Here is a 14249-nt window from a genome sequence, read left to right as displayed (position 1 = left end):
TTAATGGATTATATTTACATATTTTGTTTCAAAATCACCTTTTGAAAAACCAAAAACCCATCTCATAAATTCAAAATCGTGAAGTTACATTAAATCAATTAAATTTCGTGTGTACAGGTCTCACACTCCGTCTTTTACTTTACGTTCTTAAATTTTCTTTCATTTGACATTGACCAGAGAAATCCACTGATGCTGGGTGGTTCTCTCTCTGTTATCTGTGCCACCAGCAAGTCCATCACCCCTAGTCTATTGTGGGACCTATAATACTTGTACTTACCCCTCTTAGTCATTTTTTTCTTTTTTGTCCATTGCCCATTTTATTTATTTAGGAAAGTCAGAGTCCTCCCTCATTTTAGTTCATTGCAAATCCATCTACAGTAGAAACATAACGCAGTAACCAAAAGCACACACATGATTTGTTCACAACATAGACAAAATTTATCCTGCATCACTATCTGTTACTATCTACAAACCTTTTTTAACTTTACTGTTTATGTTATCTCTTTCTCTTCCTCTTCTACTTTTTAGTGTGTTACACCTTTATTTTGCCTCGCTCGGAATGAATCAATCCAAGTTTTTTTTCCTTTTATTATTCATCCTGTTTCCAGTTCTATCACATGGATAATCATTTATACATATCACAACATCTTAAAAACACCTGGAGTTACATAAAAGTATCACACTTTATTTTCATTAAAACTTGAACTACTCACATAAATTAGCAAATTGCCCTAAACAAAACCCTATGTAAATATCAGCATTATTTGTGCTTATTAATCACCATAAGCATCATACCTCCCTTCTCACAACGAAGCAGCGTTCCTTGCATCTGCAAAACCCCATAAACATCATCTCTCAAAACTATTAATCTCCCATATGCATTTCTGTACTTGTGCACTTATTACCAACAATCGTCCAGCATTCCTGCTCTTCATTTCTCAGCCGGCTGGTGTGGCCGTGCGGTTCTAGGCGCCACGGTCACAGGTTCGAATCCTGTCTCAGGCATGGATGTGTGTGATGTCCTTAGGTTAGTTAGGTTTACGTAGGTCTACGTTCTAGGGGACTGGTGACCTCAGATGTTAAGTCCCATAGTGCTCAGAGCCATTTGAACCATTTTCTTGATGTGGGAGATGTGATGGCTCCCTGTTGATTTGTAGCTTTTCAAAGTTTCCAGCTCCACAACAGACCCATGTACAGTCCATCTCTCTCTCTATGGTACACAATATATACAAGGTGAGACACTCACTATGCCCACCTAGAATAACTCTGACAGTATGATAGGAGATGGAAAGTTTGTGGGACAAAAGTTGCATGGGACAACTGGTGCCATAATATGACGTTCGTTTTTTTGTTGCTAGGCAGGGTCGCTTCAGAAATATGAAGGTCAACTTTGTTTTTTTAAGTGGGCTGCTATAATTTGGTACTTATTTCCTGATAGCAGCTATCGAGACAAATCCAAAGATGTGTAACAGTGAGGTCTTTGGAGATCAACAAAGGTCAAAAAGGTGGCATGAATGACCATTTGCAGAATGTGTTCGAAGTGATGACCATTGATATCAGTGCAGTGCTGCAGTATTCTTATCATGGACTGAGTGGTTTCCTTATCATGTCAGTACTAATCGAAGCACAGGCTCTGACAATTCTCTCTCACATATCTTAAGGTGTGGTTGGAATGTCTTTATAAACAATGTCTTTTATAAATCACCACAAGAAAAAATCCAAAGGCATCAAATATGGCGAACGAGCTGGTCACGACACATCTCCTCCATGACCAAACCATCGATTTGAGAATTGTCTCTGCAACTCATTTCTAGCCATCAGCGAAAGATGTGCAAGACACCCATTGTGTTGATATGATGTTCAGTTTCTTGTTCCTAAAGGTACTTTTTCCTATAACAGACCTGATGTTTCTTGTAGGACTGTGGTGTATTTCCTACCATTAAGATAGAGGCCTATAATTCTGTCCTCCAGAATCCCACCCCACACATTCATCAACCATGGTTTATGGTGTGCAACTTGCCACTGCCAACATGGATTTTTAGTTGCCTATTAATGCACATTATGCAAATTAACACTTCCATGGTTCGTGAAAGTACCCTCGCAAGTAAATAATATCAAATTAAAATATGTGTCATCCCTCTGAATCTGAGCCCATCTGAGCCCATCATCAGAATTCAATGCGATGCATACAATCCATACCAGTTAACTCTCGGTGAAGGTTGATATGGTAAGGATGATATTTATGGCGATGCAGACACTAACAACACTGCTCTGGCTGATGCCAGATTCCATTGCGATTTGACACGAGGTAACACAAGGATCTTGAACCACTGTGGCAAGAGTACCAATTTCCGTTTCCTCGTTAACTTTCCTTTGGCGGAAATGTTTCCGATGCATTAAAAATCCATTTGTTCTCAAATTATCATACACATATTTAAATGTACGACGTATAGGGTGGGTACATTGAGGATATCTTTCAGTGTATAGGTCTCTAGCTCTCGCTGAATTTCGTTGGCATTCTCCATAAAGGAGAAGCATATGGACTTCTTCTTCGAAGGAATACATCATTCACATTCGCCTGATTCGACGATACTAGTCTTACTGTTCCTGTTAGTGTTGTAATATGAAACCATCGAATGGTGTTTACATGTCAATGGCATGTTAGATTGTACACTGTATTCGGCGAATATTTAATATTTGCACGATATACGAGAGAGAATTGTCAGAGCATGTCCTCCGATAAGTGCCAAAGTGATAAGGAATACCATTCAATCCATGATAAGAAGACTTCAGCACTGCATTGATACAAATAGTCATCACTTCGAACACATTCTGTAAATGGACGTTCATGCCACCTTTTTGACCTCCTTTGACCTTCAAAGACCTTACTGCTACATATCATTGGATTCGTCTCGATAGCCACTATCAGAAAATAAGTGCGAAACTATAGCATCCCATTTGAAAAAGGAAGTTGACCTCCATATCTCTGAAGTGACCCTACCTAGCAACAAAAAAACCAACGTCAAATTATGGCCCCATGGCAATAGTTAGTGACTCATCCTGTATATTTATATTCGTTTTATTCAAATAGTGACTCTTTTTAAAACATTTCTGATTATTACTCTCTGGGTTCATTTCTAAAATTCTTCTTACTTCAGTTGTGTGACTACACTCCATTATTCGCTCCTCCAATGTTCGCAACCCGCATTCCAGACTTTTTTTTTACGCCTTTATTCAAACATACATCCCCAACGATCTCCTCTAACTGTTGAACGTCAAACGCTGAAGAATTATGAAAACTCACGCCTTTGACACAGGAAGTCAACTCGTATTTGGTCACTTATCTCGGCACTTTTGCCCCTCACGGCCCCTCTAATCCTCATATTGGACTTTCGTAATACTGGCCACCTCTTCTCTTTATCGCATATCTCATAAATATTTCTATCTAATAGAGAAAAGTGACGTGTTGAGTCTAACACACACTGGACTAACCTACCATTCAATTCGATATTTACAAACTGATCTTCGTATACTTCCTTCTCTTCTTCTTTTTCCCCTTATAACAACTTCCTCATCTTCATAAAATCTATACACAGTGTCCCAGCTGTTCCCGAACGTTGTGCTATCCATTCCTCCATTACAGAGTGTCTGTTCCTAGTCAGTTCCATATTTCATGTCACAGCTCCTCAATCCTTGTGTTCTCACAGGTTGGAAATTCGTTTATACGAAGTGTGCTGGCGCATTGACTTCTTCCCTCCTATCGTACTCCAATTCTCGTAATATTTCTGTAATCCTTTTGTGTCATCTAGGTATCTACCATCGGTCTGTAACCCTTTTTTAAATAGGATTCGGTAACTTGCTTGTGCAACTCTGTGTTAGTTCGAATGGCGGATACAGCACATCCAAGAAGCTATTTCTCTCTGCCATGTGTTTGAAATATTGTAACAAGTCTGGCTGTCGCGATCCAGTATAGTTTTCGGACACTATTATACCTATTTTCACTTCTTTTTGTTTTCCCCTTGACCAATATGCTTCCAGAAAGGCACACGCAGAGTCGTAAGACGTTCTATACTGTTTCGAGATTGCTCTCATGTTTGAGGCGGCTTCTCCACAGAAAGGTTTGCATACAAAACTGATTTGTATGATGTGTAGTCAAGATTTTGGCATCGTTTCGCAGAAGTCTTTGATCCATAATTCAGAACGTAAATGATTTTCTCTATGTGCGAACAATGGAAAATGCTAAATCACCACAAACTGCCTTCGCCATCTTCCCGTAAGTTCAAGAAATTCATGCCTTTCTTTACCATTGTAAACTGTTGTTTGTACTTACCTGTTATCATCTATAGAATTCCAGCTTTTCTCCTTTGTCATACTAAGGCATGTCCAACATTTCTCTGTTCCCATGACTGATCATTCCTTACCTATTTCTAAATTGTATGACATTTTGAATCTCTGCGTGTTCGCCAGTGCCAGTTGGCACAGTCTGGTCAGATGTGGTCTCGTGATTATTTGTTAATTGTTGCTTGGTGGTGGTCAATATTCCTACTTGATCTACTATCTTGTTCACAGTCTTCGACACTGTATCTACCTTTCTTTCCAGATCATGTACTTTTCTCCATACATTAGTGTTTTTCATGTCTTTGGCATTAGCGTCTCTTTCGAATTTACTTCTACTATTTTACTGTTTGCAACTTTACTTGCCTCTTCACATTCTGTAAAGTGTTCATTAATTCTCTCATTTACGATTCCTATCTGATCTCAATCTTTTTGTTTAAGTGATCAAATTATGCTTTGCATTCTTCCCTTAATTTTTTGAACTGCCTCTCATTCATTTCTTCAATACTCTCGAATTGTGCACGACTCTTTTCCTGACTTTCTTTAAGAAAATCTTCGTTCTTGATTGGTTAGTTGGTTAATTTGGGGGAGGGGACCAAATAGCGAAGTCGTTGGTCCCATTGGATTAGGAAAGGGTAGGAAAGGAAGTTGGTTGTGCCCTTTCAAAGGAACCATTTGCCTGAAGTGATTTAGGGAAATCACAGAAAACCTAAATCAGTATGGCTGGACATGGGGTGAGCTGTCCTCCAGAACATGAATACAGTATGCTAACCACTGCGCCACCTCGCTCGGTTTTCGTCCTGTTTAAGCAACTCTTCGTTCTGTTTAAGACATGAACCATTATTCTCTTGACATTTACTGAACTGTTCAAATAAAGACGTTCATAAACCAAATGCAGCAAATTGCGGTGTAGTTGGTCCAAGTCTGGTAACATTCTCTTCTGCTCTTTAGTGTCCTGTAAATTCTAAATTTCCTATATCAGACGAAAATCCACGGTTCTCCATTTCTCTCGTTCCTACTCCTGATACTGAATTGTCTCTTTTTTCCTGATCACATTCCTCAAAAAATTCGGCTCTCAGTAAATCATCTCTTATGTCATTTTGCTGTTCTCTACTCACTGAATATTTTTGATGGTATTTCTATCTGTAAATTTGCGTTAAACTTACATGAACTATCCGTAGTTTCACTTATTCAAGCTAAACCTCATGTCCTCACCATAACAATTCTTGGCTTACCCCAGCAATATAAACCCTAAACATTGCCAGCGCTTTTACACACAAAAATGTAATATTTCCTCTCCAAAATTATGATGGGTCTTCTTTTCCACAACAATGATCATGCACTAGCCAACCTCTTCTGCTCCTTTCTACAGAAATAACGTACATGGTTATGCACATGCTCTTAAATTTAATTTCTAATTTTGAGTTATATTATTTTTAAGGTGCTGGGGAATAATCTTTCATGAGGTTTTTCTTTGTGACCTGACTTCATTAACAGGAGTACTAAGTGTAGGAGTCACCAAGATGTAGGTGGTTTTTGAGTGGATGAAATAGCATTAATAATCGTTTAGTTTATTTTTAGTTGAAAGTAACATTTCTTAAAGGAATTATGTGGCAACGTTCCAATAAAACAACCTGTGCGAACCCTGATCTGTTTATCTGACAGGGATGTCAGGGAGGGTGCAACTGAAAGTAAATAGTGTAAGTGCTGAATGATCATCGTAAAAAAGTTAGTGAAGAATGGATTGCAGAAGGTTACATGCAGAATTAGGAAGACAGTACCTCAGACAAGCTGTGGAATTTGGAAGCAAACGTTTAATGACTTGCAAAACAAATCGTTAAACTGAAGCTCTAAAATTTTAAAGTTGTGAACGGATATGGCTCTCTCTACAGCTCATGTAGATCCAGGGCAGTCTCACCATATTGTAGCTGTCGGCGGCAGAAATTCTGCGACCTCACTCTGCGGTAACTCCAGCGACCTTCCTTCTAAATTGGCATCATAAGTTGAAGGTATTCAGAGACACTCTGTGAGGTGACCTGGAGGCGAGAAGTGTCAGATGACTTGTCTGTATGTATTGTGCCATGGGGCCCATTAAAGAAATGTCTCTTTACCACAGTTTCTGTTACGAGCTAGTCCTGATTGGCTGGATTCTGTTACTTGCGAGCTCCTACCACTAAAAAGGCGTCTTTAAGAGTGCAGGTCCCCTTCCCTGGATTATGTTTATCTTGCTTAACCAGCGAAATTCTTCCTAAAAGTTTCCTAGGAAAAAAGTCGTCCATCTCTCTTTGTATCTCTTTGTTCAACTGATAAGGGAGCATCCTTTTGGCATTTCTGTGCTCTCAGTTACTCTAGGAAAAAGTTTTGTATGAACAAATGTCTATCCTTCATATATTCTTAGGCAAATTTCTGTGTAAGAGCGGTGCATTCAGCGGTGTCCCATGGTTTTAAAAGACTTAGAACTTTCTTTTCACCTGCCCAGTATTACTTTCCAGTGTCTGTCCAAAAAGTCGTTTCTATGTACAGCAGAAAATAGCGCTTTGTGCTAAGGTTCCTACTCACTCCATCTCTTAAACTGTTTTTCACAGGTACTCGTGATAGATATCTTTCCCTGCTATGGAACATCTGGTGGCTCTGCTTGGCATCACAGAAGACCCTGCAGACTCCTAGCCATTGTGTGACTGCTACTCAGCGTGGTTCCTTTCCCAAAGAAATGCAATGGGGCGCCCCGCGTCCTGGCATTCAGTCCAATGGCTATTTAATCCAGTTTGCTTCCAAAGCATTTCCTTACTCCCGAACAGCATGCAAATCCATTTTTCTACTACTGCAAGTAATGATAGATCTAAGACCGTTTTAATTACATAGGTCAAGGGTGGGACTCTAATTTGAATATTGTAGATATGATATGTTTTTGGGTCCATTCTGAAAAACGGTCTTATAACAAACAGTTCGACATAGATCACTAACCATAAAATCAGCATGAAGGATACTGACACAGAGAGAGAGAGAGAACAGTATGACACTAAGGTCATGATACAAAGTTAAACAATACATTTACATAGATAAGTCGAGCAATAAACTCTGTAAAGGGCAACTATCAACATTTTTTAAAATTTTTCCGACTTTCATCAACTGAAGGTTGATTTGCACTTGACAGTATGGAAGAGAATGGACTGGACAGTCAAACCACTCTGCAGTGAATTACTAAAGCGACCCTTTATGATCAATAATATTGTCCAATATTATTAATGTTCTTCCTGGGCTACTGGAGGAAAATTGGTTTAAGGAGTGTCAAAGACCACTTGTTGAGAGAATTGAGGTTGAACGTAAAGAAAAGATTATCATAACTTTTTGTGTGTTGATGGGTTGATGGCCCAACATTCATCACATTACTGGAAATGATTCTCCCCATACACTAGCACTCCAATACACAAGCACTCACTCTGCCCCCCTCCCCCCCCCCCCCCCCCAGGTGAACTTTTGCATGCCCATATCGATATCATCAAAAAACAAAATAATACAATGAGAGATGCAATTCCATCAAGTTAGTTATTACCTATTAGACTACAATTTTTTGCTACTGACAATTCTTCCAAAGACTTGAAATTTGTGATTGCAGTTTCATTTTAGAATATCTCAGATGTAGTTATGGACATGGATTATGAAATAATATATCTACTAAAGGATTATATGTGGGTAAGTACTGTACACTCAAAGACAAATATCAGTACATACTGTTATCCATAACTTTGCATTAATTACATTTTAAGAACACTTACCTGTGTGGCCATCCTTGTATTTTCTAGGCAAAAAATCTTACAGTTCACCATTCATAACACTTATGCTTTTGTACTCATCTGCCCTGACATCCCACAATGCAGGAAATCATTAATATATTTCGATGCAATCTGATAATAGTGTTCTTTCATTTCGTTTTGAACTCATTTTTCAAGCAACAGTAGTACATGAGAGACTGTCAAGGATATTGTCAATACTGCCCAAAGATGGTGTGCTATATTTCCAAAGTTTCTGATGTTAGTGTCTGCTTAATAGCGTCATAAACACCGGCTGCCATTTGGATCACCTGATGTCCTTTGTTTGACGCTTATGAGACACTGTAGAAGAGAGATTTCATGTCCTGGGTTGTGCTAAGTACTTTCTACAATATTCAGTGTTATTTACATATAAGAGTGTGTTCCCTCAATAATGAGTTACTCCCATTTTGTGAATTCAGTCTGATTAAAAAACGAAAGACGAAATTGCTGTGCAACAAGTAATGACATTTTTATATCCTCTTGTTGGAAATTTAACTCGTTTTTATCCGAATATGTCGCTGTTTCCGAAGGTGTGGTCAGCCAGAAATATAAGAATACAGATAGAAATGCTAGGAGCGAAACGAACAGCAATGACATATACTTTCTTAAGTGGCACAAATATTTCCCCATTTAATGATCATAAGTAGTCATTAATACAGAACGCCCAAAAGGGCAAAACACTCTCATAAAATGTAAAATAAACGGTATGTGTGTACCATGTCAATAGCTTTACTTAGCTCAATCGTCAGAAGCGTGCTTCCTCACCCCAGCCAAATTTTGGTGGGCCGTGGGCTCTCAGGTAAACTGAGGTGGCGCCGGCAGCTAGGCTATGAGTATGTCAGAAAGGAATGCATATGTGCAAATTGAGAAAACGTCTTCACCAGTGTATTACAGCCCCCTGAGCATCGCACCCTTAAGCCGTCGGCAAACGGACCGTGCATCCGAACGTTGAGCGTGCCGAGTTTCTGACATCATAGTGTGGAATAGCACTTTGGGAGACTTTCGAAACGTGCAGAGCAATATCTAGCATGTCAGAGATTCTGATCGTGCGTCGGAGTGTTGATCAATGAGATGGGTATTATGAGAGTTTATAATATTTGAAGTCAGCAACACACTGAAGATCCATCCAAAACGCATTTTTCTTGGTACAATTTGTGATAATTAAACTTCAATCAGTAATCGCCGGCACGGTAGCTCAGCGTGCTCGGTCAGAGGTTTAGCCGCCCTCTGTAATAAAAAAACTGAGTTAATCGATCAACGACGAACTTAAACGGGTGTCTTACGACGTCCGCCCCGAGCACATGGAACGAACGAAAAAAAAAAAGAAAAAGAAAGAAAGAAAGCGTAACGAGTAGCGACACTGATCTGTACTGTGTTGCTTGTTGGGGCGGGTGGTTCGCGTCTTGACAACTAAAATTTTTTTTTTTCCTACCAGTAGCGTGACTCAACCATATCGTGTTACTTGTTAGGGCGGTGATTTGCGTCTCGACACTTCCAATTTTTTTCGCCTAACATTCGAGTTTTTGTTAGGTTCTGATACTTTATTATTAGTTTAATATAAGTATAGACTATAATATTTGATGTTTGTAAATATAAGTTCACCCTTTTTTGAGGCGTGTCTTTGTTCGATTGGCTTAATGTACAGGACAGCTTGCGCTACTTGTATAAAGAAATTTTGCTCCTTTTTCTATTACGGTTCGTAATTCACACGTTGCAAAGATACTGCTACAGGGTAGGAACAATGATCAAGAAAGAGTGACCTTGGGGAATTACTAAAATGTGGGAATGATGAAATAATGGTTAGGCTATCTTATGTGGAGAAGTGTTCCAAATTTGTACCGCACTGTTTATGATGGAACTTTTATAAGCCTGTGTCCTTATTGACTGGACATGGTTCTTTCCTTTTCGTGGACGGTGGAGGAAATTAAAATAGAGCTAACGTGAGAATCTTACGCGCTCTCTTTTAGTAGACAGTGTGATTTATGAACTAGAAACATACCGCAACTGCCGCTGGAAAGTGTTGTGATCGCATATACCACTTTGGAGCCCACGTACCATATGCACAAGTCGCATCATTTCTGAGAGTTCATCAGCACATTGAACTTAACACGCTCAACGCTGACGTTCTACAGCACAGTCCATGTGACTACGGCTTATTAGGGATCGCAAAGATAATATTAGACTAATTAGAGCTCGCACCACAGAGACATTTAAGAAGCTACTCTTCCTCTCCATGCTTGAATGAAAGGAGGTTTGTTTGAGCAGTTGCCAGTGGACTTGTGTGCATGCGCAGAGCTGATTCGACGTACGATTTGCCGTACGAGCAGTAGCAGCAAGTAGCCAGATGCAACCCGGAAAAGTTTTTCTGGCGCGCCCAAGATGCCAGATCGGCGCATGTGCAGAGCGATCTGAGTTATAGTGGGAGATCATTCTCCACGTGACCCGTGCATATTTTTCGTGATATTGCTGTTCACTCCTCGTTTACAGGTCTCACGACAAATGAAAACAAAACAGGTTTCTGTGACTGGGAGTCATCAAGTGAACTAATATACATTCTCATAATCATGGAAGACTAAAATAAGGTAGTGGTTTCAATTTTCTGATTTTGTATTTTCCACATTATTAGTAATCAACCATTAATTGTCTTAATGAAGTTATTTTTGTCGGTTGCCTGGAGAAATTTGCTTCTATTAATCTTTTCCAACGAGGCAGTCAATTCATTTGAAACAAAGTGTTTCATCAACACTATTGATTAGTTTCGACTTACTTCAGTTTCAGGTGCACATTTTCTTTTTCTGGTACGAATGGTAATAAATCATAATAAAGAACCAAACATAAGATGAAACAATACTGGTGCCGCAAGAAAATTGGTATCCCGAGAACCACATAGGAAAGCTGAATATCAGGTACTTCAGTGTGAATCTTGACATACAAATGTGCACTTTAAGTCATATTAAGCGTTTCAGTATGGTTTACGAAATTGCAATGCTCTTGGAGTAGTCTCTGATGTCCTGTTTCTTTTATGACACATATGTAAATATTCATTTGAAGCTGACTAAGCAGGCAAATTTGGGCAGTAGTTTTGAATTAAATACTTTGTTTCAAATATATCGACGGCTTTAGCGTAAATTTACAGATCTGCTCTCCATGAAACACAATGTTTTTCTGTCACAAGACACTTGGGTAGTACTTCCTTTAGGCTTTACATTATGTCTTAATTTCTATTGTTTACATCTTAAATTTATAGAATGCCATTTCATGCTAAATTGTAGACTGGCAGCATACCATGTTTTATCATTTTAACTCCCCAAATAGCTTTATATTTATTTCTAGTGTACAATATAAACTATCACTTTTACAGTTTCTTTACCTCACAGGCAACCTTGTTAATTTTTTACATATTTTGAAATAGTTACAAAATAATTTAGTCTCCTTTATTCTGGTGTAAGCTACATAAGGAACTGTTTATTTTTGCAAAAAAAATTTCTCCTGCTATCTTTTTGCAGTGCTGTATAGATGCAAACCTGATTGTAAATGCTACGTAACAATATTGCAGATACAAATAAAAAACTCTGTTAAAAGCCACCACATAGCAAAAGGTTAGGGTACTTTGAGCTATAGAGTCTACTTTTGAAATGAATATTACGCCAAGAACTGCTTTCTTATTTGGATTCCTTAACTGGGTCCGATATGACAAAACAATTGCTCCAGGTGCGACTCCTTATGTCCTCTCAACAACATGCCGCAGGACTGTACATGGCCATGTGATGCCCGACCACGCACGAAATTCCAAACAGAAATGTAACGAAAAGCGTATGAGCAGAGCAAACACCAAGCACAGGCTGCCTAGGTCATCGTAGCTGCACATGCACAGTACAACCTGTTCTCTGGCGCTCTCTGGCAACTGCTCAAACGAAGCTAGGGGAAAAGCCGTAATAACTGATACAATGAGAAGCACCCTTTGACATGTACTTCGCAATGGTTTGCAGAGATGTACTGAAATACTTACGATGTACAGTGATGCACAACCTAATAAATACAGTCTCTGGTGCGAAAGTTACCGTTTGAGAGCTGGAGTGACACTAGCGCTCCAAGTGGCTATAAAGCAGCCAGTCGTGTTTCTCTAGGATAGTGTTCGTCTTTAATTATTTCCTACTTACATAACGGAATAGTTGTTATATTTTTGCGTGCCATGCGTCGGTAAGACACCAAGAGATCTAAATTACCGTGAAATACATGCTAAAACACCCGACTCACTCTGATTGAATGACATAAGCTACAACTGTTTCATGAAAAAATACTTTCGATTATTACTATATTTCCAGCTTATTCTGTTGAAAGCAAGAGAATATAAACTTATTCCGTACGTGAGAAGCATCATCTCCGGCGGTAATTCGAAAGGATACCGCCCTTCGATTGTACCATTCCAGCACTAATCGAAGCGTTAGGGCTTCAGGTGCCAGTCAGCCAGGCAGCCGAGCAGCAGCGGTCCAGCCGAGCAGCAGCAGCAGCAGCAGCAGCAGCAGCAGTCGTGGCAGTCCTGGCCAGCAGCAGCGGTCCAGCCATCCAGCCAGACAGCAGCAGCAGCAGCAGCAGCGGCCCCGGCCCCGTCCCTGGCAGCAGCAGCTGCGGCGTTCCTGCCAGCCGTCGCCAGCGCCAGCAGCGTGGGCCTCTGGTCCTCGTCTTCATCCGTCTTCATCTTTCTTCATCCGTCCCCAGTTTTTTCCTCTCCTTTTCGTCCTGTGCTGTTTTAGTTCATCCCTGTCATCATGTCAGCCCCCACCACCACTGCTGCTACTACCACCACTGCCATAGTGTATACTCTCTCTGCCGCCACCACCACCATTACATGGTGTGCCCAGTCGCCCTCTCCTCTTTCCATCCCTCCTCTTCTAACTCGCCCTTCGCCCTCGCTATTTGTCGCCCCCTCCCCAGCTTCTTCCTCCCGCTCCTCTCCCTCTGATCCATTCCCTCCCCCAGCCTGTCACTGCAGCTCCAGCTAGGGTGGTGGCCCACTGGGCCACTGTCCATTCCCAGCTCTCCCCATAGCCTTCGCCATCACCGCCACCACCATCGCTGTCGCCGTCATCGTCGCCTTCACCATCACCCTCTCCGGCTCTGACTTCTGCGTCCACGCCAGGACCTGCCACTTCCCGCCACCTCCCTATAGCTCCCGTTCCTCATGTCACCACCCACCCTTCCGCCGCCCTTAAACGCCCTAGTGGCACCACCACCTCCTCCGCTCCCAAAAAGACCCTGCCCCATCCTCCTTCCCCCCCCCCCCCCCCACCCCAGGATGCCATGGACGTCTCCCTGCCTGGCTGTGCCCCCTCCGCCTCCTCCTCCTCCTCCTCTCCCTCTTCCTACAAGTACGTCCTCTCTCATCCCGATCCTTCCCCCCTCGAGGCCCGGAACCTATCGTTCCTTCTCCACAAACACTTTCCAGGAACCCCCATATCCCTCCTCACTCCCAGAAGAGAGTCAGTTCTCATCTCTTCCCCATGCCCACCCTCCATACTGACATCCTCTCCCGTGTCCCCATCACCCGTTCTGGCCCTAATGCCTCTGTCACCCCTGCTCCTGCCCCGTCTCCTACCAGCCAACTCCAACCCCCACGTCGTCCTCTGACCCTCACCACTGTGATCACTCTGCTTAGTCCGACGATCACAGAGGAGGAGGTGTTGGTGGAGTTCAAGGCACATCCCTCGCTGGAGGTGCGGGCGGTTCGACGCATCTTTAACTCCGCTGGCCCCACCCGCCTTATGCGGGTTTTCTCAGAGGACGTCCCCTCCATTGACCACCTTCTGTAGGAGGGTGCCCTCTTCTTCCACCAGAGATACAAGGTTGACCCCTCCTGTTCCCCTCCTCAATCCTTCCACTGCCAGAGGTGTCTGTGCTACAACACGCACACAACAGCTGAGTGCCGATAGGCCCCCACCTGCCCGCATTGTAAACAAGCGCAGTTCCTCTGGCAGTGCCCTAACCTACAGTCCCCTCCCTCCTGTAATACCTGCAATCTCCTGCAGCCCACTTGTTCCCAAAAATGTAAGGCTCAACCCCCCTCCGACCGCCCCTGAACTCACCGTCCCTGTCGCCCTCTGG

The sequence above is a fragment of the Schistocerca gregaria genome, chromosome 4 (assembly GCF_023897955.1).
Source record: "Schistocerca gregaria isolate iqSchGreg1 chromosome 4, iqSchGreg1.2, whole genome shotgun sequence".
Classification (NCBI taxonomy): Eukaryota; Metazoa; Arthropoda; class Insecta; order Orthoptera; family Acrididae; genus Schistocerca; species Schistocerca gregaria.
Note: the sequence above shows the minus strand (reverse complement) of the source record.